At 35.8% G+C, this 18,399-nt stretch overlaps 3 pseudogenes across 2 annotated transcripts; all 3 read left to right on the forward strand.

The window, feature by feature from the left end:
• The first annotated feature begins 1,634 nt into the window (after positions 1 to 1,634).
• LOC148698334 (disease resistance protein RUN1-like) lies at positions 1,635 to 3,926 on the forward strand (annotated as a pseudogene). The gene is made up of 2 exons (XR_015953602.1): positions 1,635 to 2,229; positions 2,622 to 3,926. The product of XR_015953602.1 is annotated as a disease resistance protein RUN1-like (transcript).
• On the forward strand, positions 3,837 to 6,241 carry LOC137747229 (disease resistance protein RPS4B-like; annotated as a pseudogene). Its single transcript, XR_015953600.1, has 4 exons — positions 3,837 to 4,103; positions 4,201 to 5,059; positions 5,158 to 5,794; positions 5,901 to 6,241. The product of XR_015953600.1 is annotated as a disease resistance protein RPS4B-like (transcript).
• A 10,628-nt stretch (positions 6,242 to 16,869) lies between these two features.
• On the forward strand, positions 16,870 to 17,910 carry LOC137723234 (uncharacterized; annotated as a pseudogene).
• Positions 17,911 to 18,399: the final 489 nt, after the last annotated feature.

The following is an 18,399-nucleotide window of genomic DNA, read 5'->3' on the forward strand; positions in this document are numbered from 1 at the left end:
AGAAAATTCCGGAGAATAGAGAAAAGAAGAAGGGAAAATAACAGAGGAAATTTCGGAGAATAGAGAAAAAGGAGAAGGGAAAAGAAGAAAAGAAAGTAAAAGGAGAGGAAAGCTTCAAAGAGTAAAGGAAAAGAGGGAAAAAGAAAAGAAAAGGAAAGTCACCTCCATCATTATGTCCACTAACTGTTACCCATTTTCTTACAAATGGGAGTGAGAGACCGAAAAAGAAGAAGGAAAAAAAAACACATGGACAAACATCTAGAAAATATACAAATACTGTAAGAGTATGAGTATGATTCTTACAAGTTTTGGGATAATTGATATTATAAAGAAGTCTAAATCATGTTGACAAGACTTAATCCAAACATATTGGTATATTGAGGACTCTTGTGTTTGCTCGTTTATAGGACACATACTAATATAAGGAATGCAGTTTTGTATTCTTGTAGGATTGTAATAGGGCAATCTATGTTTAGTATAAAAACATAAGCCACTGCTCTCACAAAACATTGGCTCAATATTGAACTAAGACCTATTGTTAGTTTGAGTACTTTTGGTTTTGCAAGAGAGGAGAAGATGCACTGTTTCGAAGTTGGCTTTGGCTTCTTCTTCTACCATTTTTACGGGTTAGTTTGTCATTGTGTTTATCGAATTGTGATTTTAATACTTATATAAATTTGTGGTTCATGAGCTTAGTCTCTTAACTTATATTTTTGATAAGTTTAGTCTTACAAATACGCCAAAGAGCAAATTGCTCCCAATTTCCCTTGTTTCTTACATTGTAAATTATATTTCATGTAATGAGAAACCAGTATTGCTACTCCGAGGACGTTGGCACAACTTGCCGAATCTCGTAAATATTGTGTCTTGTATACATTTCTCGCCACTTTATATATTTCGTATATATGTGCAACATATGTTCCAACAAGATCCTTAACATGTAGCTCAAACAGTAACAGAAGAAAAATGTTTACAAAATCTACTTGTGCGCAAATTTTTTTCATGCTTCGCTCTCTATTTCTATCTAAAAACTTGGACCTAACATTGAGACCCTAAGATTTGAATTATGGACCAACCACTGCCGCAAGTGTTCTCTTTTGGTCTAGCATATAACTGCACAACAATTGGATCAACCACCTAAAGTTCGACCATACATGTACCCAGATTCAGGTTATTCCAAACTTACCTTATAAAAGTAACTAAATATTACTGCCACATTATTATGCGATTCTATTTTAATTTTAGTCTCATAACCACATCATCTTTAGGATAATTGGTAACATTAGTTGGTGGATTGATGATTGGTAGAAATGACTTCAACATTTCAAAGGCGAGAAATGAGTATGAAGCACCGACCAAAACATGCTGTATTTTATCACAAAAAATCCGAGCGCAATCAGAAGTACATTTTATCACGAAAAAGTGAGCAACGATCAATATAAATTGTAATTTATAAAATCACATATAAAACAAGAAGTGCTCTTTCCTTTTTCCTTTCACCTCTGCCACGAGTGGCCGACCATGACTTAAAAAGAAAGAAACACTTTTTGGGTCAATGCATGTGAAAGACCCATTTTATAATTATTTGTAAATTTTCCTGGAAATAGATGAGAATGACCCATTAGACCAAAAAAGAATATAGGAATGACCTAATTAAATATTTACCCCGCACACAGACATTAGCAATGCAGCTAGCAACGAGCTGTTTGTCCATCGATCCACATCAATGGCTCTTGTGAGAACATCTAAAGGAACCTCCTCTGATTCCAAAACTTTTCGGGGTTATCGCCACGACGTGTTCTTGAGCTTCAGAGGCGACACTCGCAAGACTTTTACCGACCACCTGTACACAGCCTTGAACAACGCAGGATTTAACACGTTCCGAGACGACGATGAACTTGAGAGAGGAGAAGATATAAAGCCAGGACTGCAGAAAGCGATCTGGCTGTCACGAACTTCTGTTGTCGTGTTTTCGAAAGATTACGCGTCATCCAGATGGTGCCTTGATGAGCTTGTGTTGATCCTTGAACGCAAGAGGACTACCGAGGACCATGTAGTTTTACCAGTCTTCTACGATGTCGATCCGTCCGACATGAGGAAGCAAACGGGAAGTATTGGAAAAGCATTTGCTCGACACCAGAAAACTCAGTCGCCAAAAAAGGTGAAGGGATGGAGGGAGGCAGTTGCAGAGGTTGCAGATTTAGCAGGCATGGTCTTACAAGCTGATGGGTAACTTTCATTTTCTCCATTTCTCCTCGTTCTTCAGTTAATTTGATAATATGATCCGTAGGGACCTTGATTTTTATATTTTTTTTTATTCAACCTCAGTAAATAATAATCCTAATTTCGGTCAACTGAAAGAAATCACACTTGACTGAACTTAAGGATTAGTCATTTTCCATGTTAGTCTACTGGTTTGCAGTTGCTTAAATTTTTTCAAAAGCAGGTGTGGAAAAAAGTTGGTATGTAATTTCTATGCTGTAGTCCTTTTATTCTTTTTTAAGTAAAGGTCATCAACATTTGTTTGATTTATTAATTATCTAAATTCCCCAATTCAGTATTCATTCATCCAATACTTCTGTGAGACATAACATGTTTGATTTACTTTTGTACATTCTTAGGTATGAGTCAAAGTTTATCGAAAAAATTGTTAAAGTGGTTGGAGACAAGTTAAGTCACACACCATTGAGTGTTGAACCAAAATTGATTGGAATCGAATCTCAAGTCAAAGACATCAATTTGTGGTTACAAGATGGATCAACCGATGTCGGTATACTGGTTGTGTACGGCATGTCTGGAATAGGGAAGACAACCATTGCAAAACATGTTTACAATTCAAACTTTAGAAGCTTTGAAGGAAGTAGTTTCATTGAAAATATCAGAGAAACAGCTGATCGACCAAATGGCTTAGTTCAAATACAAAAGCAACTTCATTCTGATATTTTGAACGGCAGAGAAGTGAAAATACATGGTGTTAGTGAGGGACTAATAAAGATTGAAAGAGCCATAAGCTCTAGAAGAGTGCTTCTTGTTCTTGATGATGTGGACCATATGGACCAATTAGATGCAGTACTAAAGATGAAAGATCGGTTTTATCCGGGAAGTAAGATACTTATAACAACTAGGCGTGAAAGGTTGCTAAAGGCACATCAAGTTACAAAGGTGCACAAAGTTGGAACTTTGTATTACAATGAGTCATTAGAGCTTTTCAGTTGGCATGCTTTTCGCCAGGACCATCCCCTTAGAGGTTACATGGAATATTCAGAAAAGGTTGTACAGTACTGCAACGGACTTCCATTAGCTCTAAAAGTTTTGGGCTCTTCTTTATCAGGGGAAAGTATAGATGTATGGGAAAGTGCATTGGAGAAGCTAAAAGCTATCCCTAATGGTGAAATCATGAATAAACTAAGAATAAGCTATGACAGTTTACAAGATGACCATGACCGGAAATTATTCCTCCACATTGCTTGTTTTCTAATAGGAAGGAACAAAAGCTACATTGTTAGAATACTCAATGGATGTGATTTCTATACAATCGTTGGGATTCAAAATCTGCTTGATCGATGCTTGGTGACAATTGATGGATGCAACAACGTGCAAATGCATGACTTGATCCGTGACATGGGAAGAGAAATTGTTCGACACGAATCAGAAGAGCCTGGAAAACGTAGTAGACTATGGTGCCACAAGGATTCTTTCGAAGTATTGAAGGAAAAAAATGTAAGAAACATGCCTTTTATGTCTATATATGTATTTCTTCTTGTGAAAATTATCCATATTAATGTTTCCTTTTTATCTTTTAGGGTACAAAAAAAATCCAAGGTCTTGTCCTGGATATGCATATGCACCCTGCAAACAGTTCAATAAACACAAATGTGACAGTCTTGGAAACCAATGCATTTGAAGGGATGCGCAATTTACAACTATTGCATCTTAGTCATGTACGACTGGATGGATGTTATGCAAATTTCCCTACAGGATTAAGATGGTTATGTTGGCTTCAATTTCCTTTGGATTCTATACCTATTGATTTTTCTTTGGAGAAAGTGGTATTTCTTGAAATGCAATATAGCAGCTTGAGACAAGTCTTCAAAGGAACAAAAGTACGCTTATCAATTTCTTTTTCCTTCTTTCTTTAGGTTTTAATTCTTTAACTCCTACACAAATAAATTTTTCTTTGTTTGTTTTTATTGTCCACAGGTTCTTCCATCGTTGAAGATCCTTGATGTGAGCCATTCTCGTGGCCTCACTGAAATCATGGACTTCTCACATTGCCCCAGTCTAGAAGAATTGATTCTTGTAGATTGCACAAGCCTGATTGTTGTTCATGAATCCATTGGAAACCTGGAGAGACTCGTGTACTTGAATATGACGAATTGCAAGAATCTTAGGATGCTTCCGAAGAGCATGTGTATGCTTAAATCACTTGAAACACTCATTTTATCTGGTTGCTCAAATCTTGATGAGTTTCCATTCGAGATGATGCAGAGGATGGAGTCTCTGAAAGTGTTTAAAGCCGATGGAATTCCAATACGTGATGTATGGCCAGAAACAAGTTCAAGTATCTTGAGTTATTTTCCATGCTCTTTGGTAACGTTGAATCTCAGTAGGTGCAGTCTTTCTGATGATGCATTTCGTGGGGATTTAAGTAATCTATCCTCAATACAAAGACTATATTTAGATGAGAATCCAATTTGTACTCTGCCAGTTTTCATCAAGGGTTTGATGAAGCTCAATTATCTCTCTTTTCGGGGTTGTAAGAAGCTCGATTCGCTTGTGGGGTTGCCGAAAGTACACACAGCGGATCTTCCAGTGATGGATTTATTCGGATGCATGTCATTAAAAAAAAATAACATATCAATCCGAGTTTGTACACGGTGTCTCTGTGGGGGACAACTACAATCTAGTTGAGTGGGAGTATTGGTACAAGTTAGAGCCTATTGATAGAGTTGATGTGGAAATGATCAAACTTTTGAGCTTGTTCAACATAGGATCCATGCCAGCCATTAGAATGAACCATTCATACGTAAATCCCTCGGATAGATTGAGTCCCGTCCAGGTACGCACCCCTCTCTTTCTCTCTCTCATAAGTCATATATATTTATAATGGGAAGTAAATGACTTAGTAATGTTGTGATGATCGTGGAAAATGCACAGGGACTGTATCAATTTGGTATATTCAGCACATTTTTTGTTGGAAATGAGGTTCCAGGCCGGTTCAGCTATAAAAGTGCCAAGTCTTCTATATCTTTTGTGGTCCCTTTACTCCCTGCTACTTACAAAATCCGAGGCTTGAACACCTTTGCTACCTATGAAACCAAAAAGGATTCTAATAATCACAATTGTAGTCTGGATCGTCCAATAATGACTAAAGTGAGTAACAAGAGCAAGGGTCTGAAGTGGATCTATGCCCCACTGTTCTACGGAATTCCAGGAGAGGGTGAAGATATGATATGGTTAAGCCATTGGAGGATGGAGAGTGAAACAATTTTACAATGTGGAGATCAAGTGGTTGTTTTGGTAGCGGACGGATTTCCTGAGCAGTTTCGGGTAAAGGAGTTTGGTGTCGAGCTTGTGCAAGAGCACCAGAATAATATGATGATAAGTACTCAACATAACACCAAATCAGATCCTCATTATCCATTTGTCATCAGTGGAGATTTGTCGATGTGGGAGCATAACCCAGGAATATACGTCCTTGGTTTCCCTAAAGAATATGTTGGAAGAATAATTAATCGCAAAACGCGGAGAACGTTTAATCGCCTCATCATGGACGCAGATGAAGAAGACACAGGTATGCTATGTTTTATTGCAATGAATTATACTCCATCCAAACACTTCCAAGCCCATCTGTATTCAATTCAAAAACATAAATTTTATGTTATTTGTATGTTTTTCAGGCAAAGAAGAAGGGCAAGAGGGTGAACCTGATTACACAATTGCAAGGATGAGGGCTGCCAGCAATAACTGCACCCTCAGAGGCTGGAAGCTGCTCCTCACAGTTGCCGGCTTATTTTTCACGCTTGCTCTTGTAGTTTGGTCCTCCATCTCTCAGAAAAAGAAGCGACAGTAGTCCACGGGCCATCCATGAGTTTGTAATTTTACTTGATACAGACATATCTTTGGATTCTCTCCTTGCTTTCAAGATGTTTTCTGCCTTCAAAATATCGAAGTTCAAATGTGTTCAACATCATCAAATATTGCATAAATACAGCATAAAATACATCCAACATTATCGATACTTAAGAATTTTTCTTACCTGCCACTGATTGCATAACATCTCGTACCAGAGAAAATAAACAGATCGTTGTATGTATACTAGTAGTAAATAACTGGAAGAAAAAAATTGATTCTACACATATAAGGAAAGGACTTTGACATAGGCAATACCGAGCAAGAATCAATTTTTCGAATTGGGGGAAAACGGGAAAAGCAAGAATATCGTATTTGCTTATAAATGTCAAATTTACAGATATGGATTGTCATTTACAACAAAATCATGCTCGGCTCCCATTGAAAAATTACATAAATTACATAAATATTAGTACAACAAATATTAGAATAATATATCATATAAATTAACAGCTAACAATTTCTTGGCCTGAGATCTAAGGACTATACAGCTGATTCAGCCTTGCATTGCTACTACACTACGGAAGCTGATTTCTGCATATTCAACCCGAACAAATTATTGAGCTCAGGAAGCATAGGAGAAACGGCCATGGTCTTTGGAGCCATGAAATTTACTGTGTTCTCATAAACATTGTACCTGCAAAAGCATAATGCAATAAACCTTCAACAATCTGGCCTAGTTTGCTCAACGGTGCTCCAAGATATTCCAAAACAAAATCACAGCAATTTCACATAGGAAACCGAAGAATCTATTGATACCTTATCATGCGACTCTTAGGGGCTCTCTATCAACAATCTTCCTCTTCTTAGCATGCAACTTTTTCTAAGAATAAAATGTTGTCTCTGCGGATAATCAAATAAACAATAGAAGTTCAGGATCAATTAGGTTGTGATTGTTAACGGAAGTAACTGTTGGCTTGTTCCATTTTTAAAGTTACAAAAACACAAACACTTGAACAATAGAAGTTCAGGATCGATTAGGTTCCAAGCCCCATATAAGCTGAGACAATACACTATCATTGACTTCAATAGCTGCAGATACAGATTGTTTGAATGAAACTTTCCTCTTGACTCATACTTCATTACTTAAAGTTGGTTAGACGAGTCCAAATTGTTTGAAAATCATGTTCATCCACTCTATATATCGATAGCAGCAAATTAATAAGGATACCGGACATCACTTGGGAGGATACAATCCTTAACAATTTCAAAATCCACACTTTTTACATGCAATCTGATTGCATGTGTTTTGAACTACAGGAAATCTTATAGATTAGGTAAACCATATCGCATATCAAACCTTTTATTTATTAAGAAAAACCTTATAATTACTAAAATATATAAACCTCCTTTGGACTTAAATGACTTAGAGATTGCCTTTTCATCAGGAAGAAGAAGGTATGGGAAAATTTAAACTCAGAGAAGAAGGTGACTATACCTTACATGAAAACTATTAAGACTACATACAAGAGAAATTGTGATGATCCAATCCAATTTGAAGTTCAATAAGGAGTATGATACACTAATTAGAAATTTGTATGACAGATATAATTACTCTTTCTCCACCAAGAACTAGTGCAGAGGTTAGAATTTGAGAATCGTAACTACCTTGAGCAAGAACAGCCACAATGAGTTCGTTTCCATGCTCGGTTTGAATTCTCGTCCCGAAATGCTGGACTTCAAAGAAGTAAAGATTCTCTATCTCCTTGTCGATGTTGCCCTTGCCCCTCAAACACCTCTCTTTCTCGTGTGTAAAAACTTGCCCCTTCTCCTCTTCGTCGTCTTCCTCCGCTGCTCCTCATTCTCTCTCCGCTTCTCCTGCTTTCTCCTCTGCTTAATGTAGTCGTCACACTTTTCTCTCACATTGTTGCTTCTGCCACTCCTCAAACCCTCGCTGGTGTTTGCGTTCGTGCTTGCACTGCTTCAGCTCCGTGGCTTTTGTAGCAGTGGATATTACACCAGTAGTTGACTTGAACGTGGCCACCATTCCTACATGTACATCCTCAGGGGACAGGCCGGCAGCCAAAAAATAAACCTGGATCGTGGCCAGCAGTATTTAGTTAGTGATTCTTCTTCTCTCCGCAATTAATGTTCTGCAACTTGATTAAGTTCAAGTCTGCATTATTCTACTTGATTAATGTTGTGTGTTATTCTATTTGTTTAATTCTCGTGTTGGGATTTTTATATTTTAAGGGACACTTGCAACTTAAGGGACACTCCGCACAAAATATATAAACATACTATGCTAGTTTACTCTAGAAGACCCAGTCTAACTATAGTTAGTAGTAGTATAGATTAGTTAGATTCGTAAAACAGAAGACGAGCCCTTGCTTGATGTTATATTAGTAAAGCATTAGCCCCTATAGAGAAGGGCTCTCTTCTGGATAGCCGATGCGTCAAGAATTGGCTGAAAAATGAAATTTTGGTTTTGCCCATGGGTTTGTTTTCTATTTATAAGACTTTAATTTTTTTTCTTATTATATTGTATTTTGTCATTTTCATTAAATTTCAAGCTTTTTATATTAAATAAAGTTATTAGATGATTTTTTTTTTGTTAAAATAAGCTTAACTCAAACGCTTTTAATGAAAATTTTCAAAACAATTTGGCCAAATTTAATTGCGCAATATTTAAATATAAAAAATTTAGAGTGAACAACTACATTTTTAAATTTCCAAGAACAATTATTTCCATTTAATTATTTATTTTCTTGAAAATTTTATTTTATGAAATGAATAAACTAACCATAGACACATAACGGTGAGCAAAAACAAACGAAGAAACAGTGGCATGAACCTTCAATTATCCTTTATATATATATAAGTGTTGTAATCTTATAAGTCATTCAATGTGTGGATGGCTAACCCACTACAACTCTACATATTTGTCCACTAATCCACTTGCTGCCTCATCCTTCCATATAAAATCACACACAAAAACACAAAGCCTTACGGTTGAAAAGAGAGAAAAGAAAGAAGGAAGAAGAGAGGAAGAAGAGAGAAGAGAAGCCACAAGGCTCACAACATAGAGAAGAAAAAGATAGGGAAGAATAGAGAGAGTTATCTTTGTAATCTTATTACTTCAGATTATAAATGAAAGCATCACTGCTGCTCCGAGGACGTACACTAATCACACTGACTGTAGAGGAATCTTATAAATTTTGTGTCTTGTTTATTTATTCCACTGCACACACCGTCGATTTACAACACGTTATCAGCACGAGAAGCTCTCGTATCAGTGGAAAACACAAAGCCACAAATCCTATTCACCTATGTTGTCTGGAATCTCACAGATAAGAAAATCTTTTCATTTCATCATAAAATCTTTGTACTACTGATTTCCCTAAAGCAAATATATATATATATATATATATATATATGTTGTTGCATGATTGTATATCATCCTTTGCAGAAGCAAAAGAGTATAGACTCAAAATTCGTAAAGAATTTGACAGCCATGTAAACAGCCTCAGAACTCCAATTTGCAGACCTCGGATTGAAATACTTTCTTCTTCAAAGTTGTTCATCCACCCAATACTTACAACATATCAAATTTTCAAAACATTCCAACGGTGCGATCATCGCAGATGCCTGAAATACCAAATCAGTTTCCAATTTCCACAGAAAAATGGACAGGCACCTTATGAGTACCAAAACTCCATTTCAGTAGATCAAATCGAAAATGTCTCTTCACGAAAGTTGTTCAATATCTTCTTATTCATATCATACTAAAATTTGAACTAAATATAACGGTTTGATCTTCTCATAAGTTACAGACACTCTTGACTCCAAAACTTATGGGAACCGTTTCGACTTTTTTGAAATTCATTGGAGGAGGAACAACAATTGGAACTTATTGTTACTATTACTTCATGAGTAACTTAAAGGACTTAGAGTTGTGAAATGAAATAATAATAATAAAGAATGAAACAAAAGAAGTGGTAGACCAAGAAAAAGAAAAAAGCAAAAGATAAGGACTTAATCATTGTATTTTCTGTTTTGGCATATTTATGTGCATGTTGTTGGTTTAAAGCCCTATCACAAGTTTTATTTATTTATAATGTGCAGAATTATTACCCTTTGCTTTAAAGCTTTGATATTTAAGTGAATGGTGCTGAATCAAAGCCCTTGTCACAAACTTTATTTACTTAAAAACAATTTATTTATCATGACTGGAATTACCATCTATTGCTTTAATTTATTTATTGTACTTCTTTTTATTACGATGAGTGCATATTGGACCCGAAGTTCCTTGATCAGATAAGAACCTAAAGTTTCTTGATCCTCATCACATAAAATGATTGGACTTAAAGCTCCATCATGCAAAAAGATCAGGCATGAAGCCCCAAGATCCTCAAGATCGGACATGAAGTTCCTTGATGAGTACCTTAAGTTTGAAGAGCCGAAGTGCCACAACTTAATTGTAATAAGGGACATAAGAGTATCAGTCCACAAACTATTAAATAAGAACCAGAAGTTCCTTGATGTATGTAAATGATGATATAATGCATATTCGCTGGAGAGTTTACATCTCAAAATCTTGATGATTATTGCATATCAATGGGAATTGATGTTAAACGTCATGTTCCTCATGTCCATACCCAAAAATGGTTTAGCAGAAACATTTATTAAGCGGATGAAATTGATTACACGCGTTTTACTCATCAAAAAGAAATTGCAAGTTTTTCTACATGTGGACATACCATTATACATAATTCACTATTAAGTTTGGTTGAGACCAGTTACCAACCATCAATATTTCTCAGTACAACTCGTGTTTGGGCACCAGCCAAACATTACACATGTACCAGTTTTTTATTATGTTATATGTGTCTATTGCACTGCCACAATGTATAAAAATGAGGCATGAAGGCAAACTGAAAATTTATGTTGAATTTGATTCACCATCTATCATTCAACATTTGGAACCCTTGGCTGAGGACATGTTTACCGCGCGGTTTGTAGAGTAAGATTTTGATAGGACAGTTTTATCGCCGTTGGGGGGAGAAAATAACATCCTTCCAGAAGAATGATGAGAAAATATCATTTCAGAAGAATAAAGAGAATTTGTCTTATTTTGATTCATGAAGCAATCAATATAAAAATGAAGTGAGAATAATTGAATGATGCAACGATATGCAAATCAAATGCCAGATGCATTTAATGATGCAACGAAAGTAATAAAATCACATATACTTGTTGCAAATGTGCCTACATGAATTGATGTTCCTGTTGGACAAAATAATGTGGTAACAAATCTGTTACACGCCTGAAACGTGGTTGACCTTTAAATTCAAAAGGTTCAATACTTTGAAAGAAGAAGAATATGACACTATTGAACTATTGCATTCCCAAAGCATAACTGTTGCATGCCGGAAGCATGACAGTCACTGTATAAATACATGTCCCAAAAAGGACAATCCGCAGACATGAGAATGTTGATGTCTCATGTATGAAGCATGATAGACATATAGGTTCCAATGACTCAACTCCCGGAAGTGGAGATTAAAATCCCAGCTCTATAACGCTCTAAAGGAGGTTATGATCCGCATTCTCTAAATTATGACAATTTTGAAAGAAATAGTGTAATGTCCTTGAAGAGTCAATGGATATCCAAAGAAATGAAAAGCTTTTATGCATGTGCATACACATGAGAATATGAGATCAATGATTGATGACAATCAATGGTAATTTTGGTTTTTACAAGTAGCTACTAAATTCATCAATGAGCTGTATTAATATTGAGTCACGTTCTTTTGTTCATTGACAATAGGAAATATTATTTGCCAAAGATGGAGAAAGGCAATTCCATTACAATCTTGTAAGAACATGGAAAAATGGACCTATATACATGTGCCAAAAGATGTTGAACCAAATGAGGTTACATATGGGCATTTGTAATACAATGAATTACACTCACATGATATGACACAAGATTACTAATTGAAACCTGAAATTATGCCCTTATAAACAAGTTCATATGAATAGAGAATTATATACGAAGGGTTATGAGTCTCCCACATCATATTTCCATAAGTAAATCTCTCAAATATACATGGAAGTAAGTTGCTCTGTATAAATTCCAAATGAAAATATGTCATGAAGTGTAGAAAATCCCTAATGCTCCGTTTGGATACAGTAAAATAAAACAGAATTTCACTTAAACTAGGGAATTAGGATGGGAAAGCAGTTTTCCCACGTTTGGGAACCTTCCTGCGAGAGAAACAGCAATTTCTACGGGAAAAAAAGGGGAAATTGGGGATGAAGATTACCGAGTTTAATTTCCATCTAAATAGGTGGAATTTCACAATTCCAACAACAGAGAGAATCCCAAATCCATCGGGGGGAAATCTTGCAGGCGCCAAATTTTGCAGATTAGGGCGCCAAACTGGGAGTAACCGCCAAAGTTCACAGTAAAAAGGGCTCTCACCAATCTTCGAAGGGATTCTCGCTCGTGCGCTCGTGCTTCATCTTCTTCCTTCGTTCTAGGTCAGCCTCTTCCCTCTTCTCTCTTCTGTCTTGAATTATTTTAAGCTTTTTGGGTATACTCTTTATAGCAATTGTGAATTTTGGTGATAGTCATATGCTTGGTGTGCTTATGAATTTTTTTTATCCGATTGACAACATCTTTAGTTCCTGCTACATATCTTCTGCGTTTAGGGTTCGTAGGAATTTATCCGCTTCTATTTTCAAGCTGTGGTCTAGGTTTTGCAAACCTGCTTTTCCCCAAAACTGATGATTTTTGTATGAATTTGAAGGAGGTTGGGTTTCAGTTATATCTGATTGACTTGCTTTTCCCGAAAACTTATGATATTTGTATGAATTGGAAAATTTGTAGCTTAGAATTACACTGTGTTTGGATGGACAACAGATACTTTTGAGGGACAATTAAACGAATGAAATTATACATGGATGTTTGGTGTCATATTCATGGGGTCAGAATCTTGTGGCGGTTGGTATACTACAATCTTCATGTTTTCGGGGTTTCCACGGTCTGTATTCTCTGACCACCTCGCCTTCAACTCTGCTCTTTTTGCCTGTGTAAACTGAAAATGTTCCAACAATTACCGTATAGTCAAATTCCAGTTAAACCAAGAGTACTTTTTAATTAGAGGTGAGGGGCCAAATTAGCCAAGAGGCAGGGACTTACAGAAATCAACAGGGGCCTGTATCTCATGTATAGTACTACTCGAGCCCTCCATAGGACTAATAATACCTTTTGGATCAACAGGGGCCGGTATTTCATGGTTTTCAAAGGGTAGGACTCCTCGAAATACCATTTGAGGTGTGGAGGATGGTGAAACAAAAAAGTTTTGAACATCATTTGAGGTTAAATTCAAAAGATCTTCAAAAGGTATCCTGATGGCATACTATCACATGAGAAAGACATTTTGGAGAGGAGATTTAGGGAGAGATAGAACTACTTTGTGAAAGGAATAGAAGCAAGAGTACAAGGACCGATGGAGAGACTGTATAAAGATGTAGGGAACAAATGCTAGTTCTAAATTTATAGCGAAGAAGGAATCTGCATAGAAGGCAGGCACATTAGGCACGGAGATGTTTTGGAAAAAAAAAAAAAAAAATTATTGCGGGCCTTCATTTGGATAAAGGATTGCCAATTAGGAAAGTTGACGGGCCAATAAAATGCTTAGAGAGGGGGAGGGGGGAATTATCTACACACCGTGTCCAACTGCTTGGCAAACTACTGATTTAGCTCCTTGATACAAGATGAATCTCCAATTAAGTATGGATGAAAGTCTGCGTAAGCTAAATAGATGCCATCCCCTGCAAGTTAAGTAGGGCTAAAAGCTCATAAATATGAAAAGGCAGAAATAGTGAGCTTGAATGTGGAATTCCTAAGCAGAAAAGTGAACATGCATTCCTCCTTTAGTTGTGCACAAATCACATAATTATTCTCATGTCTCTAATGCACAGTTCCAGAGGTCTTAATAATTAATACATTGATCATGTCTTTAATGCAGTCATGGATGATGCTGCTCCTAGTCCGAATATCTTTAATTTGAATGTGACTTGTATTGCTACTCTTTTGGTTAAAGCAGAAAGTTGCATATCCCATAACTGTTGTTGCATGTCACATTATATCTTTGTTCATATATTCAAACAGGTATGGAAAATACTGATGTTGTAGACATGGTAACGAGGTTAAAGCGAAAGCGTGCTATAAATGAAGAGGAAAATAGGAAAAAGAGGAAAATTATTGTCGGTACGATTATATATGTTATTGTCATTGTCATGCATTGGTATAGTAAGAGTGTTCTTCTCAAAGAACCTTCAAATGATTGGGATCAAGAAAGACAATCTTTCCTCGGCCGATTGTTTAATGGAAAAGATTCAACTTGCATTGAACAATTAAGAGTTAGCAAGAGTGCATTTAAACGGTTATGTGAAATTTTACAAGGGATTGGTGGATTAGTTCGCACTAGACATGTGTCCATTGAAGAATCTGTTGCAATTTTTTTGCATATATTTGCCCACAACTTGAAGTTTAGAGTCGTCGGTTTTCACTATTATCGTTCCAAGGAAACAATTAGTCGGCAATTTCACAATGTGTTGCATGCAATGATGAAAATAAGTCAAGAATATGTGAAATATCAACCATGCATTATTGGTAATTCTGAAAGAGAGAAGTGGCGGTGGTTTGAGGTAATTCTGAAATGCATTAGTTGTTTGTTTGATATCTTCACTGGCTTTTTAGACTTTAATCTTTTTTTCATTGTATGAAATTTTTATTTAGAATTGTCTTGGAGCACTTGATGGAACTCTCGTTCCGGTAACAATAACGGCTGAGGAAAGACCAAGATATCGAGATAGAAAGGGTGATATATCCACTAATATGTTAGGAGTTTGTGGTCCAGATTTAAGATTTTTTTATGTGTTACCTGGATGGGAAGGCTCTGCATCTGATGCTCGTGTTTTGCGTGATGCTTTACATAGGAGTAACCGGTTTCATGTTCCAAATGGTAATGTGTGATACCAATTAGTTCTATGTTAGAAAAACAAAACTTTAAAATGTATCTAAAGTTGTTCTCTAAATTTTTATTGTAGATAAGTATTTTCTTGTGGATGCTGGCTATACTAATGGACCGGGGTTTTTAGCACCTTACCGTGGAACTAGATATCACTTGAAAGAGTGGGTTGGAAACCGTCGACCTGAAAACTACAAAGAATTATATAATTTGCGTCATTCAAGGGCAAGGAATGTTATTGAGAGGGCATTTGGATTGTTAAAAAAACGATGGAGCATATTGCGCACACCATCCTTTTTTGATATTAAAACACAAGTTAGGATTATAAATGCATGTTGTATCTTGCATAATTTTATTAGAACTGAGCAAGCAGCTGATCCAGTTCTAAAAGCTCAAGATTTACAATTTTTAGCATCTGTGGACTCAGAGTTGTTAAATTGTTCAACAAGAGAGGAAAATGAAAATAACTCTGATGGGATTACATCTGTTCAAGCTACTGCCGAATGGACAGCATTTCGTGATACATTGGCATTGCATATGTTCCATGATTACCAAGCTCAGATAGTTGCCAATACTTCTTAATCGAATATTAGTTGTTTTTCTTAGCATGTTATCTTTAACGTCTCAGTTAATAATTTTGTCAATGACATTATTGCTACGAAATGCATTAAGTTTTTAAATTTTATGGAATGCCCCGGTTTTCAGATTTTGGTTTGATTATATTGTCTTAATGAATGCTAATACTCTGATTCTTGATATGCATGCTATGAAATGCATTAGTTTTTATATTTTATGGAATGCCCTGGTTTTCAGATTTTAGTTTGATTATATTGTCTTAGTGAATGTTAATACTCTGATTCTTGATATGCATGCTATGAAATGCATTAGTTTTTATATTTTATGGAATGCCCCGGTTTTCAGATTTTGGTTTGATTATATTGTCTTAATGAATGCTAATATTCTGATTCTTGATATGCATGCTATGAAATGCATTAGTTTTTATATTTTATGGAATGCCCTGGTTTTCAGATTTTCTTATTAGATTTAGTTTCCTGAATTGAGTATTTACATCATGATGTTGCCTTCTGGAGTGTTATAATTTACTTACTCAGTATAATGATCATCCAGTAAGCTGGATTTACCATCAAATTGTTTCAGTTATGAGTTCCAAAGTTAGTTCATAGTTTTTCTAGGGGAACAAATCATTTGTAATGGGATAGTCGTGTGATGGTGGAGATACAAGTTTCACGGAAGGAAAGCAAACGATTGTAACCTAAATGCATTGTCACAGACCTACATTGCCATCTTTAAAAAGTAAAACCATGTGCATATTTAAACAAGCTGGTAATTTCATGAACATGCCTGGGTGCGCTGGCTCCAAAATATGTCTTCAACATGTTGCTGCCAAACCGTGTCTTCAGTGCACATTGCAGAATGATTTCAATGTGCTGAATCATCATGAATGGCAAGAATGCTTTGATGCTTCATTCCAGGCACATAATGTTGTACTTGATTGCGTGCCCGAGCACATTTATCCGTTGTCTGTTGGTATATTGCTGTTGTTTTCTTGTTAATAGAATAAAATGATCCAAACAATTGTATGACTCAAATCCATCCCTCTTTTTCAGGTAGTTGGCAAAAAGTATATTGCTTAGTGAATGTTAATACTCTGATTCTTGATATGCATGGGTTTACGAATGACTTAAAATTTCAATTAATATTTGTTTAATGTTAGGAGCAATGGAAGGATCCGATAGAAAACCAGTATGCAAACAAAAACCAAGGAGAAAGAAAGAGAACCAAGAAATTGAAAATGAAGGAGATGAAAATAATTATTTTAGATGGAATGTAGATATGGAACGTGCTTTGGCTGACATACTTCGTGAAGAACGAAGATTGGGTAACAAAGGAGATGGTGGTTGGAAGACAGCTGCTTATAATTCTGCTGCATCTATATTATCTGCTCAATTTGATATTCATGTAACTGCTGATAACATTCGAAATCGTGTGAAGTCTTGGAAAAAGTTCTATGCAATTGTGAGTGATATACTAAGTCAAAGTGGATTTAGTTGGGATGCAACCAAGAAGATGATAAGTGTAGATGAAGATCATGTCTGACAAGAGTACGTGAAGGTATGACAAATTCATTATTTTTCTTTTGTGTGTGTGATATTATTTTAACTCTTCTTATACTTACGGTTTGCTTTTTTGATTTTTATGTTTTGATTGGTAGTCACATAGTGGCGCTAAAAGTTTTCGTTGGAAGGTCATTCCAAATTGGGATGATATAGTGGATTTGTGTGGCAAAGATAGAGCCACGGGTGAGGGTGCTGAAACAGGTGTGGAAGCTGTTGAGATTATGACTCCTCCGCATAATGAAACTAATCATATTGATTTGGATGGTGATACGCAAGGTTTAGAAGATATTGAAATTATTAATGATATATCACCTACTTCAGCCAATGTTCAGAAGACTCAAAGTAAGAGAAAACCAACAAATTTTGTTGATGTGCCTCATACAAAGAAAAAACCAACCACCCCTAAAGATATGATTGCAGATTCACTTGCCAAGATGGCTTCATCCTTTCAAGAATATATTTGTGCAGACACAAAGAAGCTTGATCCAACAGAGGTATATGATGAAGTAAATGCAATACCAGATCTCAGTGAAGAAGAACAAATCAAAGCATGTGCTTGGTTGATCGAAAATGACAAGCAATTTCTCATGTTGAAGACACTCCCAGTCGAGAAGAAAAAGAATATGGTATTATTGTTTACTTCACGAGGCGCATAGGATTATTTTCATTATATTTCCCATTTTAGTTTTCCAGTAAGATTTTAGTTAGAATAAAAGCCTTGATGAGATTACGTTGGTTGGTCTCATTTCGGCTTCTGCACAATTAGGTGCGTCTAAGTATGCTAATTGGGTTCGAGACATTAACCTTGATGATTTTTTCAGGGAGTGAGGGAAAGAAACGTATTTTCTCATAGCTCAATGATTTTTGTTTCATGACATTAACCTTGATGATTTATAACCAGTTTAACATTTTTATTCAAATTTGTATTCCTCTATTTAATACAAATTCTAGAGAATATCCAAACAATGAAATTTGGAATTCCCTTCATTTTGTAATTTCTATGTATCCAACATCCAAACGATGAAATTTCAATTAACGGGAATTTAATTACTGTCAATTGTAATTCCCATCATTTAAAATTCTGTGATAATTTAGAAATTCTTCATCCAAACACAATGTAAAGGATTCAGATTGCTTGAAAAAAA

Source organism: Pyrus communis, chromosome 2 (genome assembly GCF_041283825.1).
Source record: "Pyrus communis isolate YQ-2024b chromosome 2, ASM4128382v1, whole genome shotgun sequence".
Taxonomy (NCBI): Eukaryota; Viridiplantae; Streptophyta; class Magnoliopsida; order Rosales; family Rosaceae; genus Pyrus; species Pyrus communis.